The sequence below is a fragment of the Eleutherodactylus coqui genome, chromosome 6 (assembly GCF_035609145.1).
Source record: "Eleutherodactylus coqui strain aEleCoq1 chromosome 6, aEleCoq1.hap1, whole genome shotgun sequence".
Lineage (NCBI taxonomy): Eukaryota > Metazoa > Chordata > Amphibia > Anura > Eleutherodactylidae > Eleutherodactylus > Eleutherodactylus coqui.
The window spans coordinates 133556984-133571435 of record NC_089842.1 but is presented as its reverse complement, the minus strand read 5'-3'; the positions used below and the strand labels follow the sequence as shown (position 1 = coordinate 133571435).

At 38.6% G+C, this 14452-nt stretch overlaps 1 protein-coding gene across 2 annotated transcripts in view; it reads right to left on the bottom strand.

Annotated features, from left to right (window-relative positions):
* The window catches only part of NTN5 (netrin 5), a 115537-nt gene extending 107557 nt beyond the window's left edge, over window positions 1–7980 (bottom strand). For both annotated transcript variants that reach the window (XM_066607703.1, XM_066607704.1), the window contains exon 1: window positions 7759–7980. The gene's annotated coding sequence lies outside the window, so the exon portion shown is untranslated. The remainder of the gene's footprint in view (window positions 1–7758) is intronic.
* Window positions 7981–14452: the final 6472 nt, after the last annotated feature.

Below are 14452 nucleotides of genomic sequence, written 5' to 3'. Positions count from 1 at the left end.
TACAAACTACAAGAGAACGATTGTGCTGTAAAGGGATCAATTTGTTCATGCAATCAAGAAAAATCTACTTAAAAAATGTAGCAAATGACTAATATGATAATGCCCTATGAAAAGACAATGCAACAATAATGACAGTAATCGACACTTCAAGGAGAAGCTAATTACTCGTTGATTTGATACTTCTACTTTAAATCCAATTTGTTTGAACAGCTCCTGCTGACATTACATTTATGTTTTCACATTAAACAGATTGCCTCTTAGATAACGAAACATGACCAATATTCTGTTCTGCATAGATGTTCACATTTCCCAACCTTACACAACCCAGCCGAAATGAGATGCTTGGCGTAACTGATTAACCCTGAAAGCAGTACATGATACTGATCTTAGTGTTTTAGACTGTAATTGAGGGGAAATGACCTATAAAAATAAACATTCCTGAACTGTGAAGAATTATTTCACATGATTGACACAACGGAAAAAAAAGAATTAAATATGAATGTAAAGACGTTCATTTTGCTTTACTGACAAGCTGTATTTAGCTGTACTTTAAGATTTACAATGTACAGTATACAGATGTTCTAGAAGTGAAGTGGTAACAATAAACTTCAAAAGTCTTGCTGGGAGACTAAAGCCATGTTCACAGCTCTGGTATAATTTTTCCTTGTTCGACTTTGTCACAGAAACTGAACAGTGAAAATGATAAAAGCGTCAGATCTGGCGCATGCTCTACCTGAAAGCCAGCCGATAGACCCCATTGACTATAATGGTGTCTATTGGGCATGCCATCTGCAACATGCTACAATATCCTACGCAGGATTTTATACTGGATCATTGACGGAGGTTTCTGGCAGAGCATGTGACACAGTTGTGAACATGGTAAAGCTCCTCTGCTGTATGATTAGGGACTGGTTCAGAGCCATATTCACAAATCTAACTATTCCATGTAATACCACCCAATCTCTACACTTTAGGGCACTGGAAAATAGTTTTTTCATCATTAAATTAATAGGCAGCAAAGTGCATGGAACTCTGAAAAATACAAATGAACTCATTGTCAAGCACCTAGAAGAAGTTGTTGGAATTGAATAAAATTTTCTTTGTGTGATTGTAATGTTGAAATAAGTAAGTAAGTGATTACAATATCAGAGCAAAAGGATCATTTTTTGCAGAAAATGAACACTGAAGGAAGGCTCTAGTGCTCTGTTGGGCCTCTTCTAGCTTAGATGCACAATGTAATACAGGTGGGAATAGAGGCACAAAGTTCCATATGGTATTCTGCAGGATATCAGTCTACATTTACTGTAACTGAGCCACTAAATTGTGCAAACTCATAGGCTGTCAAAAGCGGCATCCCAGATGGTCCTATACATGTTCTATTGGCAATAATCCCACAACATGGCAGGCCACAGGAGTGTAACAATGCTGTGAAGGCCTTGCTTTGACACTCTTGCTGAGCATTATACTGCTAGAAAATGCCTCCTGGGAGCCCCACCATGAGAGGCAACACATGTGGCTGCAGGATATCCTGAACATATCGTTGAGCTGTCAATGTCCCTTGTACCACTAATTGGGGTGACTGCCTGTCATATGCAATGCCCCCCCCCCTTCCAGATCATCACACCAGCAGTGGGGGCAGTGTGCCAATCCACAGCAAAGGCAGGATTGAGGCACTCACCCCTAGGTCTCCAGACTTGAATACGGCCATCGTCAGTACCCAAATTAAATCTGGACTAATCGCTGAAGACAACCCCTGTCCATTCCGTAGCAGTCTAGTTTCATCATTCACAATACCACTGCAAACTGAGGCGGTGGTGGGTGGGTGTTAAAAACAGTACATGTAATGGGCACCGTGAGACCAAATGTCCTTCAGCTGAACACCTGGAAATGCTTCCTACAGACACAGGGGCCTGTAACGATGGTGCTAACAGTCTCTGAATGGCAGACAACAAAACAGTTGGAGCTGCTCAAACTTGTCAGATGATCCTCTCTACTAGTGGTCCATGGAGAGGGTCCTGAACCCCATTGCCTTCTGTGCGTGCCTTCCTGCACTGGTCCCAATAAATCCTAACAGTCTGATCAGAAAGGCCTATATGGTGGTGAATTCATTGATACAACCATCCAGCTTCTTGCATTCCAATTATGCGTCATCACTCAATCTCTTTGATTGCATCATAAAGGCATGTATAGTGGTCAACAATATCTACACAAGCCGAAAAAAAGGTCCAAAACACACAAGTAGCCTCTAAGAACATTTTATAGGCCAAGGGTGGAACCACTTTTAGGGCCTCAGGTAGCAAGATTGTTCATTCAATCATGCCACAACTCAAATCATTTGCATATCTGCCTGAGTTGCAACTACATGGACTGCCGAAAAGTTTTCTGGGAATGGAAAAATAAAACTATAATTTAAAAAACAGGGCAGCACTCCCAGATGGAAAAGGACAAAGATGAAGAACAAAGAGAAACAAATTCACACAGTGTTCTGGACAGAACCAAATACGTGGGATCCTCTACTACACCTAAGAGCCAGGGAGGCCAACAATAATCCATAACATGGTATCTGTTCACTGTCGCCAGGACATCCAAAAGGTTTTAATAGAATAGACTGAAAAAAAATTCTTGGCATGGAATGATGGAAACTGAAAGAATAAGCCATTTTCTCCCTCTTAAGTGCCCCCTCCCCAGTCCAATACAGGAATCCCGGCCCTTGCTGCTCTGATCCTGGAAGAAGCAGCAGCAGTCATGTGGCATCCATAGAATTATCACCACTGAAGTCTAGTTGTGAGCATGTGACCACTGCAGCTTATTCTGGGATTGGAGAACAAGATATGGGACTGGGACATCTGAGCTTGACCAGAGGCCACGTATCGTGGTGCATATGGCTAATTCTTATATTTCCCAACATTCTCTGCACAGAACAAATAAGACCCCTTTACAAAACCCCTGTAACAAAATTTGCAGAAAGGTAAAGGTGGACACTTTGGTGGTATTCCCTTCACTTGGATATGCCATAATACTATGGTTGGTAGGGGTGTGACCGCTGGGATCCCCACTGATCACCAAAATGAAGTTCTAGTAAGGCTCAAAGTCTGCTTTAATATGGTTTTCTCATAGAGTGCCTCATTTCACTCAACAAATATGCAGATACTGTACAGTAACTGGGTCTGTGCAGGAAATGCTCCAAGGTAGTCCATGCCCCTCCATTCTAGGAGTCACTGGGAGTTCCAAAAGTTTGACCCACCATTATGAAATTATACCATCTCCATTTGTTGGAAAACTCCTTAAAAGGATACATATGTGTGTTGTTTTACTATATGAATGTTATTGTACCCTGATGTGCAGTAAATCAAAGGTAGATAATGAGCTTAAAACATTATTAATACCCTAAAATGGCACACTGTAGTAAACAACTCTACAACTGGGTTGCATATATTGTTTGGAAAAGCTCAGTAGGCCTATCTAGTAACTAAATGCCATGCAATTACATATGAAGACTATCTGATGAAACATTAATTTTTGAGGAAAGGGCTAATTAAGGAACTTATACAAATAGTTTTCTCCTTATATTTGTTACATAGGAAAAGACATAGAATAAAAGATATTACTAAGAATTTGGGTCACAGTTAAAAAAAGCATAGAATAAAAGAAATGACTACGATTCTGGGTCACGGTTATTTGCAGCTATTTTCTGAACACAAGGAAAAAGCGAAATAGCTTTCAAGATTATTAAAGATGACAAGGTGATTTGAGTGTATCTGTTCAGCATCAAGTCTAATTTACTTGCGCACAGAATGTTTGATGAATGATTATAATCTCTCCACAAGGAGGGTCTCTTGACCTATTGTGTTAGTATGTGGATATTGATGCTGAAGCAGCTTGTAATGGAATATTAAAATGTATTTACAATGCTACATCCATGATAAATCCTCTGCGTGTTACATTATTGATTTTATGAACCCTCATAAAAATAAGTATGTTTAATAGTATAGTTTAATAGGAATAAATCTCTGGAACGCCTCCTTCATGCATACTTCTTCTATGGTTTCCTTTGGTTTATAAAAAATTCCATGCATTTCAAGTGGTTTTTTATTTAGTTTTTTTTTTACAAGCTTTTTCTCTACTCATTAGATTTGTAATATGTGTTCTGTCATTTTAAAATCCTATAAAGAAGTCTATGGGGTAAAATGCACAAAAAATGCCAGAATCTGGGTTTTGAAAAACTCTACTGACCTGAAAAATACACCTAAGGCCGCTCTCACACAAGTACGATTTTCATTCCTATTTGGTCCATGTTTTTTTTGTATGGTAATACAGAGCTAATGAAAATCCTAAATCTATTAACATGTGTATTTTTCACTGCCATATTTTAAGAACACAGCATGTGCTACTTTTTTCCCCATTTTTGAACAGTCTATAGAAAATAACTAAAACAAGAATGCATCTGCATTTCATTGCGTATTTGCATTCATTGGTTTAATTTATATTAGCCCAGTTGAGAATTAAACCAATGAAAGCAAATACAGATCAAATACTGGAGAAATACAGAAGCAATTTCATCTGCAACATGTCCTTATTATAGTTCCTATTACTGACCTGCTACGATATGCTCGCGTCAAACCGACCTAAGGGCCAAAAATGCAGAAGAACAAAAAAAGCATTGTTTGTAGTGCATTTTATATTTTACCATAGTCTCTCAGCTAACATCTGGCTGCCATGTTCTGGGGCCAAAAACAGACAAAAAAAAACAAAACAGGAAAAACATACAAATAAAGAATTGTTTTTACTAAAAATGCTCCGTGTGAAACCATCCAAAGTCAAAGTTATATATTAAAGTAAAGGATATATTTTTAATGTATTACTAACGGTCATTGAAACTAGAATACTGTGATATTGCCAGGTGCAAAACAATGTGACTAAAGTGCATGGTAAAGTTTCGGGTCATGAAAATGTAAATGTCCATCTACGCTAAATCATTTCTTTATTTCTAGACCTTTTCTTGACACGTAGTCCAAGGAGATTTATAGTCTTGACACTTTTATCTATGTGAGTTCCTACTGTATGTGTGCCTATGTATTTGTATATTTCTGTGTCTGGGGATACCTATAGTAGGCATGCCATGTGTGAGTCTCATCTGGAAAGCTAATAGAATCAGCACATCTAGGGCTGTTTTACTAGGGGGAATTTAAGACTCAGATTCATGACTTAATTACACAATAATGCAAATACGGTAAAATACTGTAGATTATGGTATCATATTGCAGATTATGCTGATTATTGCGGTATTAACGATTATCAGGTTTTAATTCTGGGATTTCCATATAGACTGATTACAATCAAATCTGATTTTTTGCATAGAAATCACTTGTCGAAAAAGTTTTCAATTGACGGGCATTGCTGCCATTGCAACCTGACGTGTTATATGTTTGTGTCCTCAGACTATGGTAGGCTTCTTCAGCTTTGGGCATACAAATAAAAAACCTCCTAATGTCTATTTTTTAGGGAATTAATTTACTTGCTATTTGTAAATCACCAAGTACTCTTTGTACAATTATGCACAATTGTAATAATGACCAGAGTTTCACAGAATGGTAACGTGTAAATCCAGTCTTTCTCTCTATGGGGGAGTCTAGTAGCTGAATCTATCATTATGTTTCCATATAAAAGGGGTCAGTGCTTGAGATACAAAAATCGCTTGTTAGATTTGGACAGATTGCCAACACGGGAGACTAAAAAATGTTGAGTTTCCCCTTTTTATAGTACTGTACAGTTTCTCAGGCAGAAAACGAATGTGTGGACACGCAAGAGACATTTATATGCAGGAAAACAGAACCATTTTTGAGAACCCTTTTAGTGTTACCAAGTTACGGAACATTGTTCAGAGTGAACAACTGTGAAATCACAGTGTAACTGGGCGTGCTTCACACAACCACAATGTAAAATCAGAGCACATCTTTAAAAGCATTCTCTTCAATAATTTATTCTGTTTTGCATCACTGGCTGTTTCTGCTGCTTCACAATTGTATTTCCGCTGGTGGAATAAAAATGAAAATAACTGCATGTGAACCAGACGAATGGCTAGTTACCATGAAATGGCAGATTATGAGATAAAAAAAAGGGTTGAGGTGCTATGTATTTATGGGAAATTGTTTGGGCTGATTGTTACTACTACAATACAATTATATATCAGCCTGGTGTATACTTGGGAACTTCCATGCATCTGCTTTTAGGCAGGATTTAATATAATTAATACAATAAAATGGATGATAGATAGATAGATAGATAGATAGATAGATAGATAGATAGATAGATATGAGATAGATAGATAGACAGATAGATAGATAGATAGATGGATGGGATAGATAGATAGATAGATAGAGAGATAGATAGAGAGATAGATAAATAGAAGTGATCCTATACGTGTATTCTTACATACAAACCTCTTACTAATACGTCACATCCACAGCATCTCTATCTCTGTTTGATTAGGCTGTAGTTCAGCCTTTGCAAACACTTCTCTAGTGACTATTTAGCATGATTGTTCTTTTGAAGTTTATATTCTGTTCTTCTATTGCAGTTAATATGTAAACTAGTCAGACCAAAATGTCTAAAAACCTTTAGCCTTAAAGGAGAGGATTAAGCGAAGTTTCACTGCAGTTCAAAATGTAGTCCATGCCATGCTTGTAAAAGTGTCCAAATAAATGGTAACAGCAGATATTCTAGCATTCACTAAACTGCATAAATCTGAGATCAAAATCCATGGGGATATATGGAAGCTGTTTGTCAGATAAAACACCTGCTCATTAGCAAAAAAGGTAGATTTACTGTAAATGCAAACTTTCTTCTCGCAAGTTTACCAGCAGATGTGAGTGAAATTTACAATGCAGAACGGATTATTGTATGTATAATAGAGAGCTATTGGATTATTGCATTTTTGTCATGGTAAAGAAAAACAAACCCGCAATACCAAGTGACACAATTATTGTAAAAGTTCGTTTATGTGCTGTTGTTCTACATACAGGTAGCGTCCAGTTATGTAGCATAATCAATAACAGAATTACTTTAAATCGCAGAACATTTGCATAAAGTCAGTGCCTACATTGTCATCTTCTTTACAATGACGGTATATATTATAATAGCTCATAAACAGTAAAATGTTAACTGGATAAACATACTAATTAACTAACAAAATACTAAACACACTGTAATTGCAGGTTGCCCAGAATCAGAATCACCCCCAGATGTGGCATATAGTGACGATTTAAAATGTATGACAGTAACTGTATAGATGGACATTACTCAAAGATTACTGCCATTTGCTCTATACTTAGTGCTACTTTAGTCTACAATTATAGTGAATGTAGTAGTGATAACCTCACCTCCAATTTCTGAATGATGAATATCGCTAGCAGTAAAAGAAGCATAATCAAGGTACTTAACACAAGTATCCAGAGCGAAATGTGTTGACTTATTGCCTCATTTATTTAAAGTAGGCCAGCGAGACAAACTAGCAATTTCTATTCTTCATTGACAATTTGCTATATGTTTTGTATGCTTGCTATGTGTCTATTTATCAACAATTCTCACAGTTTATCCCATACCAATGTTGGCTGCTAGCAGAAGAGAAGTGCACTGCGGCTTGAGTTAAGACATGAAGGAGTTAAATGCAACAGGCAGGAAAATGTTTAACAAATAAACAGAGTTAAAAAGTCTAGTTCTGGAAGATAACATCATCATAAAGCTGCGTCTGTCACTTACCATGTTGTTGACATCTGCTTTCATTGAAGATTCCAGTTTTAGTGGTTTTAATTTGCTCTCATTTGGTTTAAATCACCCATAGCTCTGCTAAAACTTAGGACAGAAAGTTTTCCATGACTAGGAGTGTGTCACACAGAGACTAAGCATTGACTGGGAAGCATATAGACTTGTGTGGATTCCTTTTCTAGGCAGAAATGTTTGGAGAGCTCAACCTATTGAGGAGGGTTTGTTTTATTTGATACTGGGGTTGGATGGTAGCACCATTCAGAAACACAAACTAATTGCATCACAGGAGGGGATGGGTGGAGTTGTAGCACTCTGAGTCTATTGGGGGGTATAGTGAAAGAGGAAGACAGATGGAGAAAACCAGCATAGGTGATGCTTTAGTAAATATACTATTGGGAGAATGAGCTCATGTCAGCTTCATAATCCCCAGATGACTGAGCCATATGCCTGTCGCACTAGACACTGTTAATCGAATTTGTATTTCTTTTATTACAACAGATAACTTTCTTTGATGACATCACAGTTGTTTATGTCTGATATTCTTTGTATCTTCCACCCCACAATATGTTTACAATACCTAACAATTGTATTTAAATATATCGCTTCTATAATATCATTAATACATGGTCTATCTCTGCCCTGTCCGGCCACCAGCAGTGATCCTTTTGAATCTGGAACATTTGTCTATAAAATGTATTGTGAAGGTTCGAATTACTTTAGCTATTGCTTAACCCTTTGATGACCAAGATTCACTGATGCGCCTGCGTCCAGGTCACATTCTGCAGTTCTGGGATTCCCACTTTCTCAAGAAAGCATGTTTTTTTATTCTTCCGAAGACATGTCTAAACGAGTGCTTGTTTTTTGCAGGAAGAGTTGTATTTTTTAGTTGTACCATTTAACATACTGTATAATGTATTGGAAGACTTTTAGAAATTTGCAAGTGGGGCAAAACAGGAAAACAAATACACAATTGCACCCCCCATTTTTACGCCTTTCATAGTGCAATGAGAATGACATGTAGTTTCTATTGGTGCCATTTTGGAGAACATACAACTTTTTGATCACTTTTTTCTGGAGTGACCATTAAAAAAAGCACAATTCTATCATTGCATAATTTTTTCTCATGCATGATTAATAATATGATCTTTTAATAAATTGGACCTTTATGGATGCAGCAATACCAATTTTCGAGATTTTTTTTTACTTTTTAGATGTGATCACAGGGAAAAAACTTTTATTTTTATAATAATGAAAAAATGTTTACTTTACTTGTTTTTATCTTTACGCATTTTTACTTTTTTTCCCCAGTCCTTATTTGCGATTGTTTGATTGCTTATGTAGTATTATGCAATACTATGGCATTGCATAATGCTATATTTTAATAGGCAAACAGTCACGGCGGTCCTGAGGTCCTTCAGAAGGCTGCAAGCTGCCATGACGTCCAGACAGCATCCTTGCAATATTATCGCGGTGGGCAATTTGGAACATTTACATCTCGATCAATCAAAGACAGCCAATACCCATCTTGTACGGAGCAGGTTCAGCTCCCAAGCCCGCTCCATATACAGCATATGCTGTTGACAGCTATATACATCCTAACGGTACAGGACTTATGTAGTCAGGATGTATATAGCTATATGTATGAATGTAAGGGGTTTATCAGGAGATAATTACCACTTCTATGGGGAGAACATACTCCAATACAGATGTACAGTAGATAGCAAGTCTACTGCAGGTAACATTGGTTTATATTGGGATGATTTTATATATATATATATATATATATATATATATATATATATATATACAGTATATATATATATATATATATATATGTTACCTACATATTATGTCTAGAGAAGTTGGGAATATAATTTCTTTAAAAGGGTAGGCTCACAAAGGCAACGCTACTAGGGCGTATGGACATCATAAGAGGGGAACCCTTTATTCTATTTATCTGAATGGCCACCATGTAATGCTGCTACAGGCTCTGCGGGGAAATGTCAGAATGGCTGTGGCTTTCCCTGACAAAGTGATGAGAAAATGCTTTTAAGCAGTGACAAATGATCAAACAATCCCTTTAAAAAGCGATAATATTAAGAAATTTCATAACCAGGCTGGTGTAATGGAATGAGCCACTCTGCGTGTGTAAACACTAGGGGGACCCAGCACTTGTAGATTCCGTAGGCTAGGCCATGTGTAAAATCTCAGCGGAGTTCTGACTTGTCGTTATAAATGTTCAGAGAACAACATGAACAAAAATATCAAAGTCGTTTTTTTGTTCTACTCAAAATAAATAATATAAATAATAATATAAATTAAACACTATGTTATATATACAGAAAAAAATGTTTAAAAAAACCCTCTCTGAAACACAAATAACAAAGCATTACACAGTAATGTTTACAAATAAGTAAAATTAAATGTATGAGTCTCAGAGTGCATTAAGGCAAAACTAGTACATTTTCTGCATCCTGAATGGTCAAATTAGCTGTGGGTTAGGGCTCCGTTCACACTGGGATTTTTACAGTTCCTTTATGGTTCTGCAGTACTATTCTTGCCAATTGGGACACCATAAAATTGACAGAAAGTTGATGGACCCCATTATAAGTCAAATAGGAACCTCCGGGCTCTGTTAGACACGGAAGCCATGCCACTAATGTATACAGACTCTGAGCCAGAGGGATTATGATGTCGTTGCTAGTTATTGTAATTGCAGTTTAGTGAATTTATGAAGCAGGGAAAATGATGAACCGTGGATAAAGTGCAAATGCTATCTGTGCAGTCGTTGTTCTATACAGCTGCAGTGATGTAAAGGTTTCATTAAGCCGTACTAAAAGTCTAAAACATTGCATCTTTTTTGCATATTGTTGTTAGTGTTGATGCAAGACATGAGAAAAGGTACTGAGCTGCTGATCCAGCAATTGCTCTACAGAAGATTTGCTTTTTGTCCAGGGTCGCATTTGCTGTAAGGGCTTATTCAGATGACGGTATTTATGCCGGCATTTCAGCGCGTAAAATAAAATCACCCATAACATGTGACCAGGTGAAGCATTGGATTTCAATGGGTTCTTCCAGTTTTTCCCACATAAAATAATTGCGCAAGAGAAAATACGGCCTACGCGACCGTTCTCAGTCACCTTTTTTATATGGCAGGTGAAAAGATAGGTCTTCACCTGTCTTTCGATGCAATATGCAGCAAGCTCCCATAGACTTCTATGGAAGCTGGAAGAAAGGTGGGAGTTACCCTGCGTACAACGCTAGGAAAAGAAGACAGCTTGCCCTAATCAAGCATTAATTGCTATGCTGAGCATCTTCATCCCATCATCGGTTTCCATTGCTTCTGCATGTTTAACATACACACAGCAGCGCCCTGTGTGAATGGCTTCACATATACAAGTAAAGTCCCGCATCCCATGCATGACGCACCAGCAGTGTCACGTGACACGTCAGCAGCATCATATGACACGGGTGTCAGTGGGCTGTGAAGCATTGTTTTACGCTCTCTACCGCTGTGCTGCAGATAGCATCACGGACGGCTTCCATTGACTGCAATGGAAGTCGTCCGCGTGTATGCCCACGGCAAATAGAACATGCCACGAGTGATTATGGGTGATTTCACAGGGCGGAACTCCGCACCGTGAGCATTGCACTATTAGGTTCAATAGAACCTAATAGCTGTGGGGCAACGCCGCGGGAATTAGGCGTGTAAGGCTGTGTAAGGTCTTGATTTTTGCATGATGAGCTGTACTTCTTATTGATGATATTTTGAGGTACATGCAACTGTTTTGATCATTTTTACTGCATTTGTAGGAGGTATTAAGAACAAAAACAGCATTTTATTTTCGTTTTTTTACACCAGTCATCATGTGTTATAAATGCATTTAAGTTATTAACCAGGTCATTATGGATGGATTTTTCTACAAATTTATTTTTACAAGGAAGGAATGAATGGATTAAAAAAGGGTGGATAATTTTAACTGGATTTTTTTTTACTTTTCTAATAAAGGCTTAGTCACACGGGCGCCCGTCTTCTTGCATGAAGAAGACGGCCGCACTACAGGTGCGGACAACTCTCCTCAGCGCCGAAAGAAAGAACACATGACCAGCAATGGAGCCGGTCATGTGTTCCTTCTCCGCACCTGCAGTGCAGCCGTCTTATCCTGCAGGAAGACGGTGCATCATCACCCGGATGCGCCCGTGTGACTAAGCCCTAAGGGACTTGAACATTCAATCCTATTGCTGTTCAGATAATACACTGCAATACTTTTGCATTGCAGTATATTATCTCTGTTCTTTTACTTTTGACAGTCATAGCAGTCTGGAATCCACTGTTAGTTACAATGCAATGTTGCTGCATAAACATTCTCCTTCAATTCATAAGTATATGCAGTGTGCAGTATACAGAATATCCTTTTTTCAGCATTTTTCAAAGCACAAGCTGTTGTTGATGTATGTGTGTAGTATATACTAATGTTGCACACTTTGCTCTTTTATTTTTGTGTGTGTATATCTCTGCTTGCATGTGATTTTTAGGGATAAGTACATGATTTAATACTTTTTTTTTTTTAATTTCCTGTTTGTCACAAAGTTACGTGAAATTTCAATACAATTACAATTGTCAGGTTGTCTGCTTTCAAGAAATATGTTTTTTAGGCGTGCACTCACTTTGCAAGGTGTGCAGTTGCTGTATTTTATACATTGTTATATTTTTTAAAGGGTGTCACCTGCCTAAAACACCATAAGCAAACTCATGGTGCTGTTAAGGCAGGTGACAGCGAGCCAAGTGCTGTATTTTTCATGCTCACCCACTTCCTGATTCCCACAGTTCTCACCTGTAAAGTCCACGCTCTGGCCAATAATTTACACTTTTCAGAGTCCCATGCATGCACTCTTTTACACAAGTATATAGGAGAGAGCATGCATGGGACTCTGAAGAGAGTCAGATTTTCACGAGCACGCAGACTTTATAGGCGAGCATTGCAGGAACCAGGAAGGAAGTGGGTGAGTATGAAAATTGAGCAACCAGCTCCCTGTCACCTGCTCCAGCAGCACCATAAGTTAGTTTATTGTTAGAGATGAGCGAGTATACTCGCTAAGGCACATTACTTGAGCGAGTAGTGCCTTAGCCGAGTATCTCCCCACTCGTCTCTAAAGATTCGGGGGCTGGCGCGGGTGACAGGTGAGTTGCGGCGGGGAGCGGGGGGGAGCTGGGGGGAGAGAGAGATCTCCCCTCCGTTCCTCCCCGCTCTCCCCCGCCGCTCCGCGCCCCCCGCCGGCTTCCGAATCTTTAGAGACGAGCGGGGAGATACTCGGCTAAGGCACTACTCGCTCGAGTAATGTGCCTTAGTATACTCGCTCATCTCTATTTATTGTGCTTCAGGCAGGTGACAGGTTCTCTTTGAATCTTCAGCTTAGAAGCAGAAATGTTGTCTCTCCTGTTCTAGTTATTTTCTGAATATATCTGCATGTAGACATACCCCTAAGGACTTATTCACATGGACTTATATCGGTCAGGTTTTCACGCCCAGCCGATATACGCTGCCCCTCTCTGCAAGGGGAGGAGGCGGGGTGGGGTGGCAGCTAGTGTGCTGAGCTTATCACACTAGCTCCCGCCGATATAAGTCCATGTGAATAAGCCCTTAATGATATGTATGAACTCTGAAAACCTTAAACATTTATTTTTTGGAGGTTTTGTGTTTCTAAATTTCTGCTTGGGTAATACTTTAAGCCACAAATACGAATTTATATGCATTTTTTATGACAAATTAGACTTTGCTACAAATTGGCATGAAGTTATCCAGGTAGATAAAGGACTGAGTGTCATTTTGATAATATGCCAGTTGTCTGCTTACAGAAAATATATGGTTGTGACATGGCTTAATAGAATACCTACATAAATACAATAAAATGTATTTGCATTTTGTTGTATAAAGGTCCATTTACATGGGTGCGATGATTGGTCAAACGACAGTTTGAGTGACAGTTTTGAGCGATCATTTTGCATAAACTATTAAGTAGCTACTCAGCTACTTAATAGCAATTAAGTGTGCAAATGAAGCCTTTAGCTGAATGCAGTTAATAGCCCAGGGGCTCTTATCTGCATTCAGCTCCATTGTTCTCCAGCGGGTTAAATAGCTGAAACAATACTATCAGCACTACCCGCGGAGAACTCAGGGTGCTGATAAGACCGCAGGCTTAAATTCAACGATCAACGAGCAGTGCACGAAAAGTACACGATGGCCGCGCGTTTAGACCCAACGATTATCGCTCAAAAGATGGCTTTTGAGCAATTTTTGAGTGATCATCGCTATGTTTAAATGGGCCTTAAGGAATCAAATGGTCACTTGTTCAAGTCCCCCATGAGGACTAAAAAAAATTATTTAAAGTTTTTTAATTAATATTAAAAGTTGGTTTTTTTTTATTCCAATTTTTCACAATAAGGCCTTAGTCAGACGGGCGTTTTTAGCCGCGATTTGCGCATGCGCATGCGTCCGGCGATTTTATAAAACCATTGCTTTGCAATGGTATCGGACACATGAGCGCTTTTTATGCGCTCGTCCGATAAATTATAGAACAAAAAATCACAGATCGCACCTATCTGCGATCTGCGATTCCTGTTCTCTTCTGTATATGCACTCAATGGGGCCGGCGGCAGCAGCGCCGACCCCATTGAGAACATATAGAA